The following is a 13,629-nucleotide window of genomic DNA, read 5'->3' on the forward strand; positions in this document are numbered from 1 at the left end:
TCTTCTTCCTCTCACAGTCATGTGAACTTCCACCCCCAGTCTGAATTGCAGATACTTTTGATTATTCAGCTCAGGTGTCCTTGCAGAGTAATGAGGTCTTTCTGCCCTGTGATTTCCAGCTGCCATCACCCTCGGCAACCCAAACAAACCCAACTGATTGCACTTATTTATAGATCTGAATGCTGATGTTGCTCTCCCCTGGGGCTGGCTCTCATCTCAGGATGGAGCAGATTTCAGGTTAGCTCATTTCCTAGCCTTCTTTCACTTCCTCTTGGCCCTGGTGCTGCTGCCAGCCCTTTTCCTGCAGGATATTCCACTGGTGAGTGCTCACTTGTTGCTGCGGTTGACACTTCATCTGCATTCCAAGTGCTAGCTGTATGCTGTGGTCTTTCACTCATTTAACCCTTCTACTCCTTCAGCTTTTCCTGTCTCGGGGTACTGGTAGTATAGAAGTTATTGCAGTGCTCATCCAGGCTGGAGAGACTTGCAGAGCTTGTAGGACTGTAACTGCCAGATAAAGAGGTTTATTCCTGTCTAGATCAGGCTGCAGGAAATTGAGATAAATCCATGGGGAGAAAATGTTAGCACTCATTGCTGTGTCCTGCTGCTCAGAGCTGCTCCATCTCTCAGTGCTGAAGTTTGCTTTGCTGCAGAATGTTTTCTGTGAGTGAATCTGTCCCTTGTCTATTTGCTCACACTTGTTTCTGACCAGTAAGTTAAGCTGGGAAGGTTGAATGTGCCTCACCTGCTCTTGAGATGTGAAAATCACATGGGAATGCCTGCCCATAATCTCTATCAGTGGCGGAAGGTTGGCCGTTTCTTTGTCACAAGAAGTACAGCTCTGAGATATTTTGTATCCCAAGCCTATCAGCGGGCTCCAGAAAGTAGCCCTACAAATGTAACACAGTAGCTTGGACTGCCAAAGAAAGGAATCAAAACAACAGTGACTATTCGTACTGCCTCAGGCAGCTGTCTCTGGGGGGGCTGAAGTTGGAAGCTTTGTCCGCGTTGAGGATCCAAGAGAAGGAGGCGACTTTCCAGAGGCCGGGTCAGGATAGGCAGCAGTTCTGGTGCATCCCTGCTGCACCTCAGCATTAATGACATACAAAGCAAGGACCTGGGCTCTTAGCTTGGGAACTGAACTACGTACCTGGCATCCGACTGCTGCAGCAGCGGAAGTAATAAGTTCTTGGCTTGTTAATTAGAAACTGAGCAAATTAAAATTGAGTCCACTTTTCTGCAGGGGTTGAGCATGAGCACTGCTGTGATCCCGGATCTTGTACTGCAATCGGTGGTTGTCACCTCCTCAGTTTTGTCAGTGCTTCATAGTTTGCAAACCCTTTGGGGCAGAAATTCTCCCCTTTCTGTTTACAGGCCCTTCTGAAGTCAGGCCCTGACCTCCCTACAAATATTTGTACAAATGTGATCATATTGTGCTGTAGTTCAGCAGAACGACTGATAAATACTGCCCCTGCCTTGAGGAGTTTGAAACACGAGATGAACTGTTATGAGCAAGGGCATGGCATTGCTTTCAAGGCACAAAGTCTGATATGTTAGTAAATCATCATTTCACTTCTGTCCAGTGATAATACTGAGGTTATTTAGAACTGCCTGCCTCCAATCATAACAGATGGTGGTTTGAAGGAGGGATAAGGCAGGGGTGGGTCCTGCAGTTGAGTTCAGGGGAGGTGTTCTAAACAAGTGGGTATTACAAACAGTAGTAGGCTTCAGAGCTCTTCAATCTTAATCACCATTATGAACAGACAAATATTGAGAGAATGAAGTCAGAGAAAGCCCTGGCCTCCTAACATCAATATTTTCTTCTGTGTGCTCCTTGTTGAGCCTCTGTAAGACTGACCTGGGACAAGGGAAGCAGTTGGCTGTGAGGGTTCTGATCATTGCTTGGTTTGGGTATCAAGAACTGTGTTCCTAAAATTACTGTAGTTATCAAACTCTGCTTAATTTTCCTGATCTGGTTCTGGCAGAACTGTCAGCTGTGGGTGATAACAAAAGTCACATTTTAACCAGTAGAAAGGTGTGAAGGTTTCAGTACTGCTGCCTTTACTTTGATTACAGCTATTCAGCAGGACTGCTCTAAGCAGCTTGGGAAAGTGTCTCAGCCACTGCTCCACCACTCCGTCTTCTGGGCACCACAAGCAGGCACAAGCCTTTATCTGACTTATTTTTACAGTCTTTAAAAATAAAATCCATCTCCCAGACTGAAATGTTGCCCCACATTTTTTGTGACAGCAGCTATTTCCCTGGGGAGATTTTAAGCTGAGGATTGCAAAGAATGTTCCCATGCACTTTGCACAGCACCACTCCCCACGGACACAAAGCACTGCTGACCAGTGAGCCACCAGAAGTGAAGCAAGTGGTTATTCTGGCTGCTTGCCGAGCAGCCCACTCTAACTAGGTAAAATGAGGAACTGACCTTGTACCTTAGATTCGGTGGTTGTGTTCTGGCAGGACTTGTTTTATATCTGGAAGTGCAGTGCAGTTAGGGCACTGCCCAGGACCGAGTGCAACGGACGCTTGGCCCTTACCGGCCTCTGGGTGGGTTCCTTTCCGTGTTAAAGAGAAGGGCGAGATCGCCCTTGGCTGCTGCAGCGTAATGGTGCTGGCAGTACGAAATGGTGAAGGTCAAACCCCGTTTTCCACCTATGAGCGCCGGTTGAGAGCACCGCGGCGTTGGGCGCCGTCCGCCGTCTCTGCGGGGCGGTGGCGCCACCTGGTGGCGACGGTCGGGAGGGCCGCCGTAACGGGGTTCCGGCTCTCCGCTGTCCGGGTAGATGCAGCCCTCGTTTTCCCCACGAAAGTGCATAATCTTTCCGCGGTCGTGGCTGACGCCGTCCTGCAGGCGAAGCCATGCGTGTGGGACGCGGTGGAGCGGAGCTGTAAGGTTTTTGAGCGAACAGCTCTGCCGGAGCGGGGCGCGTCTCGGAGCTCGTGGGGAGGATCGGGTCGGGGCAATGAGAACAGCTCCAGAGGAGGGCGGAGCACTGGCTGCGGGCGAAAAGGGCTCCGCAGCGCATCTTCCTGGCTAACGGACCCGGATCGGGCTGCGCGCCGAAAGTAGTGCCTCCTATTTTATGACGTTGGCCCACGATGTCGGTCGGTGTGCGACAGCCGATTCCCGCCAATATTCGGTGACAAATTGTTGTTGTGCGACAGATGGCAGCAGAGGGGCGGTCTGAGAGAACGGTGCCGAACGGGGAAGTGTGTATGGAGCAGAGGGGTGGAACTGAATTCATCCGTGTGGAGAAAATGGTGCCCGCTGACATTGATCGACGCTCAGTGAGCGTTTATGGAGCCCTGGGTGCGGCTGCGGGCAGAGCGAGGCGCTGGGTGCTGCGTTTCAGTGGTGCTGACAGCGATGTGAAAGACAAGACGCTGTGGATGGCCATGCAGATATTCATGAGCACAGCATGCGGGATCTTGTTCACTGCTGGTGAAAATGCACAGATAATGGTGATGACTATGTTGAAAAATATTTTTTATAGCTGAGAACTTGCTCTATCAAATAGTGTTATTGTGCTCTTTGTAGATGTTGGAGTTTCCATGGAAATAAATGACTTTCATAGCAGCCCACGTGCTAAAAAGCTACAAATCCTTAGGTGACTCCACAGTGTAATGTACAGAAATGATACTCAGCCAAACAGTTTTAAGATTCAACATTCATATTTACTTGTCCTTTGACAGGAGGCCATAAGATTCCATTAAGGCCTCCCATCTGCCCCATAGACAGCCTGTCTAGTTGCCTGGTAGCACTGCAAACTGCTCAGATTTGAGTGCTCTGACACTCGTACCTTGTTCAGGCAATGTGCTCAGATGGCCAAGACAGTCTCTGTCGTGGTGCCGGATGTGTAAGTTCGCTCCCTTGATTAGGCTGAAATGCTGCTTAAAATACACTTTTAATCTTCCTTGTTGGATTTGTGCAGTGTTCTAGAAGCTGCTGGTAAAGAAATTGCTTTGGTCTTCTTACATTTGAAATCTTCAGACAGAGATTGGGAAACATTGTAGACTGTTAAGGCAATGCATACAATTAAAAAAAAAAAGAAAAGAAAGAAAAAACTGGCTCCTACTCTTATGAAACCTGTTGGCAGTTGTAGCAGCAACAGTTCGGTGTGGGTCTGTCTTGTTTCAGTGTGGAGAGGTTTGATGAAGCAGGTGGTTATGCAGTGAGAGGAGCTTTGGGGGGGGTCAGCTTTAAGGAGAGCAGCTGAAGAGATCTTTTGTGTCCCAAGAGGACAGGTCAGATCCGGTGGTTACAGTGATGCCCATTGGGTTGAGAAATGCATGTATATTGTACAGCAAAACCACTTTCCTTCTGTTAGGAAGGCTTCTGCAGCTGAAGAGCAGCTCTGGTGTTGGAGAAGCCCTTCATTGCCACAGAGGGTGATGGCTGATGCAAACCCAACTGTCACTATTGAGCAACACAGAACACGAAATGGGAGCTGGAGCCCAGAGGTCACACACTTCCCTAAGACAGTGACTCTGCAAGCAAAGACAGCAGTGTTGAAATGCCCTCTGCATGCTAAAAGTGGGGTGTGTGATAAGCTGCACATCTGTCTCCCCCCGGAAGCCCAAAGCAAAAGGGTCTGAAAACAGCAAAAGCTGGCATCTTGGTGACCCTGCGGTGGCTGCTGGCAGGCCTGTGAGAGCACAGGGCTGATAAACGTGACATTTGGATATGGTAGGCATTCCTGGTACTGTTGATCCCACGTTGCTTCTCCAGTTGTGTCTGAGGCTTAACTGAACAGCAGAACATCTGCCGGAGATCAGACGAGGGGCAGCCAACCTGGTGCCCTATCACTGTGGGTTTGCCAGCAGCAGATGCCAAAGGGCAGAGCAGCTGGTATCGAAACGGGGCAGCCCTGCTCTCTGGTTATCTGTGACTCAGCCTGTCAGAACTCGTATCTCTGAACTTAAGAGTTCTAATGCACTTTTTTTCCCCTGACATTTGTAATTGCTTTTGCCAGTGGTGGCCAATGGCCCCTTGATCAATGGGAGCAGAGCAGTCTGAAACACCACTTCAGAACGTCACTCAACAAAGCTATACTTCTTGATGTGTTCCCATCAGGAAAGGACCTGGCGTAGTTCAGAGGCAATAGCCACAGTAGGAGCACACCAGTTTAACATAGACCTTTGTGCTCAGTAAAAGCCATTGATTAGCATCAGAAGCACAATCCCCTGGGGGGAGCAGGGTGGAGCTCAGGAAGAGTCAGCACAATCCTGGCTTTCTGATGAGTGCTTGTTTGAACTTTCACATATGGAACTGCATTAGAATCAACGGCTGTTTTCTGTTTTCCCAGTATTCTAGGGCTGGATTCTTTTATTAGAGATAATATATATGCAGTAACTGCAACGACATCAGCAATAAAAAAAAATACATCTTTACAGCTCCAAATTTTCTTAAGAGATTGACTGTTCAAGTCCTACCAGGTGTAAGAATCATTCCTTGCCTGGTCACAAAACAAGATTACTGCAAGAAGAAACATACCTCTCTGAGGGAATAAAGGTGGGAAAATATGGCTTTATTTTTCAGTGATGTGCTGGAATTAAGGAGATAGATAGCTGCAATATGAGCTTATTTTGAGACAAAGCACCTAGGCAAGACCATGATTCTGGGTACATGTGAACAGAGCACAGGTCCCTGCTGAATGGAGATGACAGACTTGGGGAAAATGAAATAAGGTCTGGTTTTCTTCTCATAAAAATATGGGTGTACTAAATGATATAAAGTAGTTTTTCTGCTCCTTTAGAATTACAGCATTTGCTCAACAGTTCTTCATTGTATACTATTATTAATAGTGTGTGCAGTACAGAGTGGCTTTTGGGCCATTCAATGGTTGTGACAGTTAGTGTGGTTTTGTTATCTGCTGCTGTCCATCAGGAAACAACTTTGAACCTCCTGGTTTGTGTTTGTCTTCTTTCTCTCTTTCTCTCTCTTTTTTGCTTTGTAACCAGAAGTCTAAAATAAAAGAGACTAACATATAATCAGCCACAAACAGAAACATCCTCCATTGGTTGGAGTCGAGCCTCTGACTTACTGCTGTGTGCTTGCCTGAGAAGGGGGCACGAAGGGAGGGAGACAGCTCTTAGAGCAAAAATGGGGTTACATGTGCTGTGCTGACTTGCCTTTTCTTTTCTGAATGAAATAAGGATTCAAAATGGGAGGAAAAAAAAAGTGCTCTCTCAGCCCAGGGACCAGGCAGGCCAGTGAGGCATGTGCAGCCAAGTGTGTGTTTTGCAGAAGGAACTAGCAAGCAGGCAGACAAGTGGTGAGGGTGCAATGTCTCCAGCCTAGCTTGCTGGCTGAAGAGATTCCTGCTCTATGCCCAGCTGCAGAATTTAAAGGCCTGGGTTACAGGAGGATTTCCCCAGGAGTTCCTCTGTTGTGGATGGCTCAGCCTTTGAGGAACAGTTGTCGTTTTTTCCTGCATTGCTGTAGGTTTTTTTTAGTGTCTATAGAGTTAAGCTGTGGCTTCATCAACCGTCTTCTGAAGGTTGACAACACTCGCCCCATCTTACACTCTGGAAAATCCTGCAGCACAATTGCTCCCAGATGTAAGCCTTGTGATTACTCCTGGCCTCCCCTTTCCTCCTCTCCTCACTCCGCTATGGTCACTCATGTGAAAGATCCTCTTTGTACTGTTTTCTCTTTCCCTGCGCATTCATGCGAGGCTCACACAGGTCTCCTGAGCTTTGCCTTGACTTTGCCTGGAGAAGTGTCAGGGTTCAGTGCCATCTGGACAAATTGCCACGGGCTGTGCTTAGAGCTGACTGCTGCATCAGGCACTCCTGGCTTCCTTGGAGCCCTGGAGTAGGGCTTCTGGATGTAGGCTGCCACTGGGTACATCAGCATCTACTGCTCGCAGAGACAGTTCAAGAGAAATCCCAGCAGCAGATGGCTCTTTGGGATTTAATCTGAAAGCTCTCCAAGACCCAAAGGTGGAGAAAATAACACTTCAAATAGTTAGCCAGTGTGGGAGTAAATAGCACTCCACCTGGGAAGAGAATCTAAGGGGGAGATCTTTGGTGTTCTGGAGTTTGATGTATGAACAATTCATGTTTGCATCACTTTGTACAGCGACATAAAAACTGATGATCTCAGTTCCAGGTGCTGCTGGATGGTAAAACTGTGTTGTCCGAGGAAACTGAAAGACAACCCTAGTGGTTGTAATCAGTCCTGTTTTGATGATATACAGCTTTAATTCCTTTGTCAAGAGGAGCTTGTTGGCTTTGAAGATATTTATGGAATTCATGTTATGAGGAAAATTCTCCTGCTATTCTGGGAAGGTACGCTGAGCAGTGAAGCAAACTCAGCATTCATTTGGTCTTCACCCACTGGTATAGATCAGTGAACACAGAGCAGCACAGACGCAGAACAAGAAGGAATTGATCTTTGTGCAGTACAAAACTGCTAATTCTTTGTGGCTGATTTCGTGACAAGTAAAACGTACAGTGACTTGAAACTAAAATGCAAGAGAACTCACTGCAGGCTGGTCAGATGGGCAATGTGAGCCATTTTAACCTCTTCTTTCAAGTTGTTTTCCAAGACAATTTTGTGGTTTGGGGAACAGTGTGTAGAAACCTCTGAGACTGTATTAATTGGCCATCTGTAATCCTTCCTATCTTCTTTCTCTCCTTTCTCCCACTTCCCAGAACAGGCCGCAGAGCTGCGTGCTGCAAATGTACTGAAAAAGCTAGCCTGATTAGGAAATAGAGTGCGATTTCAAGGCTGTTGCACTGAGTGGGGTGGTGTGGTGACATTTGTAAGCTGTGGAGGAAGTCAGCTCTGCTGTGAAATGTCCACCTTAGGCATCAGTATTGGCCTCCAGGACTATGCAGCAACTGGGAGCTGTGCAAAGCAGTGTCTTGACTAGAGAAAGGCATTGGATCATCCTCTGTCAGACTTAATGGTCTGTGCTGGCATGTCTGCTAGGAAGTCTGGTTGAAGCTGGCCTACCTGAATAAGCTTCAGCCCAGCCTGGATGGTACCGTGGGGCGCATGTTGACAGTGAAGGATCTCAGCTCTCAGTGTGAGTTTTGCAGCTGTGCCTTAGGCCTTTTTGTTGGATGCATAAGAGTCATGTTTCTCTTCACACTGATTCAGTTTCGTAACGTCTTTTAAAATCAGTCTGTTTCTGTTTCTCGTATTAGATGTCTAAAGTCAGTACTAATTTGTGCAGCCACCCAAGGGGAGCATGAAATACCCAAAGACCAATTTTCAGCATGATGCTGTTCCCAGATCTGCAAGGTTTGCTACCAGGTGCAGCCAGGTGACAAAAATGAACAGGACGAAAGCACCAGACTTGGAATGAGCCTTCTAATTTCCTGAAATGCGAAGGACCTGATCTGCAGGTGCCTGCACTGAGGAGGCTGGGCGCCTGCAGTCTTTGCCATAAGGCTGTATGCACCTAAGAGCTTTATTTGCAGATTTAATGGCCTACATTTATGCATCTGAATTTGATGCTTCTCACCATTAATTGTTAGATGGAATGGCCAAAAGAGACCACTCTGATTAACCACTCTGACCTCCTGTACAACAAATGCAGCACACTTGACTCCTAGCTTCAGAGCAGGATGAGGATGGAGATAGCTGCCAGCAGGATGGAGCCAAACTTGCTGAGTGTTGCAAAATGGTAAGGGCAAGTAAATCTGTGGAGGAATTTTCTTTTGTTCTCCTAATGTATAGGAGGCATATATATAATGTATAGCATCTACATTTTGAGAGCATTTTTCAGGCTCTGAGTTTTTTGCCTGTGGGCCAGAATTGATTCTGATCCACACTGTTGTGCATCAGCGCTATTTCCAGTAAAATACAGGAAGTCCCACATATGTTCAGAAACAGGCTGACAGGGTTTTATCAGTAATGCTACAAACTTGTTATAGAAACTAGCAAAGATGAGTGGTTAGAATTCAGATCTTTTGTTCACATAGCAGAAAATGAAGGGAGAGGCACTGTTGGCTGCTTCAGTTTGAGAATGCAGAGAAGACCAATGTGAGATTAGAGTGTGGACTGAAGAATTTGGATTTGAATTTGTCTGGGCTCTCAGAAATGACAAAATGCTGTGGTATTTGCCTGGGTGTTCTCTCACTCTTAAATTCAGCCCTGAGTTGTCTTCCAATGTGAGTGACCAAGAATTTTGTTTTTCAGCACTTTATTTGCACTGCGTACCCACAAATGGTGAAAATAAAATATCTGCCCTTTTTTTCTTGTTATATATCCTAACCTCAGTGTTAAGCCATTTTAAAGCCTTCTGGGCATAAGCAAAAGAAGGAGAGTGAAAAAGAAAGGCTAGAAAAAGGCTACAGACTACATGTAGCCTGCTTCTTTGCCCTGACTAAAACCAAAGTAAAAACAGAAATAAACCACCCAGACCTTTCCATTCCTCTTTTATTATGTATTTTAAAACACAGGCAGATGAAAGAGGAACTTGAAAGTAACCGTATTCCTCATTATCTAACTATCCCTCAGCACCAGCGTCAGTTTGGATTTCAGCAGGAGAGCTGGCCTCCCTGGCACCTACACACAAGCATAGGAGCAGCCCACGAGCAGTCCCAAGGATCTTGGAGTGCACAGTCCCTGGCATACATGTCTTACAGATCAGGGATTTGGACAGAACCGCAGGAACATAATAAATAAATGGCTGCAACCCAAGCTTGCTGATAACATAACTGAAAGCTGCTGGAGATCATGTAGCACTTGCTGCTGGGCCTGCATTAGCCAAAGGACTGGGGCAGCAGATGTGAGAAGAGCTCTGAGTGGTTTGGCATCAGAGCTGAGACTGGAGTAGGAAGGCTGGGAAGGAAAACCTGACATTTAGAAGTTGAAAAGTAGGACAGCAGCTGAGTGCTGGAGTGAGAAGATGGATCCAGAGAAGGATCCCACATCTTAATGGTGGCATTGCTGCTGGCATACATGCTTGGGATAATGCAGGCACAAAGTAACACCTTTAATGAGTCCTGTCCTTACAAAATATGGTACACCATACTGATCACATTAAAGAATCTCCCTCTAAAGTTTCTGCTTTTGCTTGGACCAGTTTAGCTTCTGCACTGGCCTCTGTCTATACAGCTGTATTGACTTGCCTTCCTGCCAGTCAAGTTAGATGAAAGCAGCACTGAGGGATGATGCACCATCTACCTTAGGGCACCCTGTGCTGCAGGCAGGCCATGATGTAAGAAATAGGATCTGCTCTGGTTATAACTCTGGATGATGTTGAACAAAGTCTGGGTGCAGCTCCAGAGGCAGGACTTTGGCAGCCCTTATCCTGCTGCTTATGCAGCCGAAGATGCAAGAAACCCTCCTGGGTCAAGCACGTTGATGAGCCTGTTCCTTGAGCCAACGACTTCTTGGTGGTCCTGGCCTTTGTATCCTTTCCAGCTCTCCCTGCAGCTCCTCTGGGCCCCACAGCCCAGCTTTGCTGTGATGCTGTGAGCCGGCCAGCTTTGGGCAGCCAGCACAGCCATGCAGCTGCTTCCCTGTGGAGACAGCAGGGCAAGCAGGATGATGCCCTCAGCTGGGATGTGAGGGATTGGCTGCTCTGCTCCAAAGGCCTGGGCTTGCTGAGGTGACCTGGCTGCACAAAGTGAGGGCTTGAGGGTCATCCTAGCTGTCTCTTGCCCTCTCCAAGCCTTGCACACTAGTATGGGATGGGGAGTTGCTTTCACAACCTGAACGTGTTGTCACTCGCTTCCAGACGTTTCCTGTTATCTAACCTCAGCCTTATCTTCCCCATTTGCAGCTTCCTCTTGAAGGAGGAGCGGCCCCTTCAAAACTGAGCTGTGTTCCCTGAGCTGTGCCCTACTGCCAAGCCAGCCCCACACCGCTGCCTCTGCCTGGTAGGTGCCAGAGGTCTGTTCTGCAGCTGAGGGGAGAGGGAGGATCACCCTGTGGGTCACTGGGGTTGGGGTGCCAAAACGTGTGGGACGACCTGGCCACATGGAAAGGTGTAATGGTTGCCCTGCCATCATTGCACCTCCAGATTCTGGGGGATGGGAGCTCTGGTCTGGTTGCTCCTTCCATGTCGAGAGCATTTCTTGCTAAGCCAGGGAAGCTTTGTTGGTATTCCCCTGTGGGGAGGAGCTGTGGTTGGGCAGTGTGTCTTCTGTGAGTGCAGAGCTGGAGGATGCAGACGCAGCCGATCCTACCTGGAGAATGCAGTCCTTGGAACAGTGGTTCAGTAATGAAGATAATTAGGAATTAATAATATTAAGTGGTGTCCATACCCTACTTAATGCTGGGATGCATGTGTTTTCCCCGGCTCCTGCAGGCACACGCAGGCATGCTACGGATGTTACTGGCTGTAGCAAGATTATGATCTCAACTAGTCATAGATGAGACATCAACGAAGAGTGGGGAAGTCGTGGGATGGAGGAGGGTATACTGGGGAGTCGTGTCCCAGCTGGGCACGGTTATGTCCTTCAGCTCCTTCTCCTGGCTGTTTCCCAGATCCAGGCTGTCAGATGAAGGTTCTCCCACACCTCCAGAAAGCATCGCAGAGCAGCTGGGGAAGGGGCTGGAGCTCACAGGTGAGTGTGGGTGATGTGGGAGGGCTACCAGCTAATGTGGTGACCGGGCCCTTCCCAGCACTTTTGCACAGACGCGAGGTGCCAGTTACAGAGTTTTGGGACCTCAAAAGCTTTCTGCAGCCATAGTCAAAGCCCACAGCCTCCTTCTCAGAGTGTTTGCAGCTCCTAGAAGGTGCCTTACACTTATGGCTCTGCACCCAGAGCTGGGGCTGGCTGTCTGCTTTGTTGCCTCTTACTCCTGGGAAGGAGGTGTGGAGGCACGAGGTAGGAAACTGTGCAGTTTCCTGTTGGAAGTGGGGCTACGTTGTATGAAGGGAAAGAGTGCTGAATTATGTTCTTTGCTTCTGGAATAAGTCAGAAGAGAAAAAGTTAGACTTATAGGACAAGATGGATGAGCAGGGCCAGGAAGAGGATGTCCAGTCTGGGCTGCTCTCAGCCTCTTTACAAAAGCAGGAACAAACCGAGTGTGTGTGGAGCTGTATGGCTGAGGTGATGGCAGTGTAAGTGGCAGTGGGAACATGTGGCTGCTAGATGCCTACGGCCCTCACCGAACACTGTAGGCTCTCAGCTAGGTGCTCCCCAATGCTGTGGTGCGACTGCTGAGTCTTGGCTTCTAGGAGCTTTCTTTAGGACAGAGCAATGGCTCAGCAGTGACCTTCAGTCCATAAGCTCCTGGCAGTCTGCTGTGAGAGGCAAGGGCCCTTCTAATTGCTGCAGAGCCAGAGGGGGAGAGGCTGCCTCCTGGTCCATCTGGGGCAGGAATGGGGCTGTCCCTTGAACCACCCTGCACTGCTGCTGCACAGTGTTCCTGGGCTGCGATGGGCTCAGTCTGGAGCTGCTCTGTATGACAAAGGAGGCAGCTCAGAGCTGCTTTGGCACCTTCCAGCTGAGGAGCAGAAGTTATTATTTAAACAGATGTTGCATTTGGCCTCTTGTTTCATTTTTAAATTGCTAGCTGTCTCATTCAAGCCAGCAGATGTGCTACAGGGAGCTATAATAGATATACAGCCCAGCTTGCCTGCGATGAAGTAAACCCTTAGAGCTGCAGCTCCAGGCTTCACTGGAGCCTGGCTGATAGATGAGACTGGACTGTGCCAAATATTTCAACATTTTTCAGGCAATGCTCTCAGCAGTATCAGCTGCAGTGCTGGGAGCACAGGAAGATCCTAAATGGATCAGGACAGCACCCATGGGAAGTCTGCCACCAGCAAATGCTTATTTAAGTTTGACTTGGTTCTAAGGAAGGCTTCCAGTTCCTGGAGAAGCATGTCCCAAGGTTTACTGACAGCCACGGTACAGAGGACCTGGTTCCCACAGATCTGTGGGAATTCTTGCTTTCAGTCCAGGCTGCTATTTGGGTTTCACTGAGCAGAAAACAGAGATGGCCTGGATTCCAGTGCTAATCCTGCACCATAAGTGCATATCCTGGAATGGCTGTAGCCTTCAACTTAGGGCGCTGCCACTCAGTGCGTGAGAAACACACTGTTGCATATTTGTGCATGCTGTTATCAGGCTTAGAGAAAAATGCATGCAATAATTTTACTTTTCATTTATTTTCATCACAGGCTGCAGACCTGTCTGGTAGCCATGTAAAATCCCCCGAGAGATGGTGAGTGACTTAGAAAAGTTTTGGTTTTCCCCCCTAACTTCAATAAGGGACTTAATTGGAGAATGCAGGAAGCTCTTTCTGTTTCTCCCCCAGAGTATGAAGCCAATTGCTTGGTCTGTTTTACAGCACTAAGCTTTGAGTTGGAAATACCCTTTTCAGCTTGAAACCAGAAGTGACAGATCTATTCAGAAGAGATACCATCATTACAGGGTGGGGTAGTGAGCTCCATTCCCATCTGCTGATAGAATTATCTCCACGGTGTGACCCTCCTCTTATCCGTTGCTGTCAGCAACGTTTCTTGTGGCTGTTCTCCCCACCCACCCAACTGCAGTGAGGGGTTATTTTCAGCTGCAGGAGCAGAAGCAATGCTGGCTGATTTTTTTCCTCTCAAGGCCAGATCTTCCAGTTAGCAATCAGCGCTGAATGGGGCAGGTCTGTGGCAGATTCCTACTCAGTCTCTGTACAACCCCTCCATTGCA

At 48.1% G+C, this 13,629-nt stretch overlaps 1 long non-coding RNA gene across 2 annotated transcripts in view; it reads left to right on the forward strand.

The window, feature by feature from the left end:
* Nucleotides 1–13,629, forward strand: part of LOC104912133 — a 19,852-nt gene continuing 6,223 nt past the window's right edge. For both annotated transcript variants that reach the window (XR_794417.3, XR_794418.3), the window contains exons 1-4: nucleotides 1–319; nucleotides 10,755–10,851; nucleotides 11,462–11,541; nucleotides 13,107–13,150. This is a non-coding gene — a long non-coding RNA (uncharacterized LOC104912133). The remainder of the gene's footprint in view (nucleotides 320–10,754; nucleotides 10,852–11,461; nucleotides 11,542–13,106; nucleotides 13,151–13,629) is intronic.

Source organism: Meleagris gallopavo, chromosome 9 (genome assembly GCF_000146605.3).
Source record: "Meleagris gallopavo isolate NT-WF06-2002-E0010 breed Aviagen turkey brand Nicholas breeding stock chromosome 9, Turkey_5.1, whole genome shotgun sequence".
NCBI classification, from domain to species: Eukaryota; Metazoa; Chordata; class Aves; order Galliformes; family Phasianidae; genus Meleagris; species Meleagris gallopavo.